The sequence below is a fragment of the Octopus bimaculoides genome, chromosome 14, assembly GCF_001194135.2.
Source record: "Octopus bimaculoides isolate UCB-OBI-ISO-001 chromosome 14, ASM119413v2, whole genome shotgun sequence".
Taxonomy (NCBI): domain Eukaryota; kingdom Metazoa; phylum Mollusca; class Cephalopoda; order Octopoda; family Octopodidae; genus Octopus; species Octopus bimaculoides.
The window spans coordinates 27,567,092-27,568,122 of NC_068994.1; the positions used below are offsets into that span (position 1 = coordinate 27,567,092).

At 39.5% G+C, this 1,031-nt stretch overlaps 1 protein-coding gene across 1 annotated transcript in view; it reads left to right on the forward strand.

Annotated features, from left to right (window-relative positions):
* The window catches only part of LOC106878084 (VPS10 domain-containing receptor SorCS3), a 1,235,712-nt gene that overhangs the window by 1,125,927 nt on the left and 108,754 nt on the right, over nt 1–1,031 (forward strand). The window lies entirely within an intron of this gene.

Below are 1,031 nucleotides of genomic sequence, written 5' to 3' on the forward strand. Positions count from 1 at the left end.
GATACACACACACACATGTGTGTGTGTGTTTGATTGTGTGTGTGTGTGTGTGTGTGTGTGTGTGTGTGTGTGTGTGTGTGTGTGTGTGCATGTGCGTGTGTGTGTGTAATATTGAGATCAACCTCAAAAGGAGGTGGGTGCAAAGAGATCTAAAGCACACACCTCTGCATTATATGGAAGCAGAGTTGGCAATTATGGATTCCGAGTGAGTAAGGAAGTATCTTGTGGAAGATGTTCCATGTGAAGTTGGAGAAGTTGTTTTGAAGATGCAAGAGTCTCCAGGTGAAGTAGGGCAAGGATGTAGAATTTTCCTTGCCACTCCATCTGAAGCAGTGTATGTGTTGAACATATCTTCCTTTAAACTCATTAGCTGTCATATCCATATAGTGTCTTGTAATACCACCACAAAAAGAAGACAGCTCTATCGACCCAGGTTTGAAGGGGCAGGATCCTCCCACTATTCAGTTAGCAGAATTTTTGTAGTGACAGGTTGGAGTGCAAGGGAGATACTGTGTGGGTGTGCGTTTTTGTCTCTTGTAGCCTGCAGTCCTGGAAGTGATATTATTTAAGCATGAATAGCTACTCTAAATGTGGGAATTAAAGAGTTTAAGATTTCCATGTGTTCTTGGAAAATGCTTTGTAATTAGCATCAAGAAGTCCCTAGCTATATTAGAGAAACCTTTTCAATGAAAAGAGGGCTGAACCACATTACCTTTTCTTTCTGTCTCTGGACTTTGGATTGGGAGCAGGAGTCCTCCATGTACACTAACTTATTGGTGAAGTTACAGTTACAGTTAGGTAAAATTATTCCTGAACATAACCACTCATATAGTTTGAAATTGCTATACCAGCATACGTGTGTGTGCGTGTGTTTGTGCTTCCTTGTTTTGACATCACATGATAATTTTGAATGAGTATCACCATCATACAAGCAGTGTCATTTGATTCCAATGTTCCATGGAAATATTTCTGGTTCTGGAGAAATAATATTGGTGACTGGCATATATATATATATGTATATATATGTATAT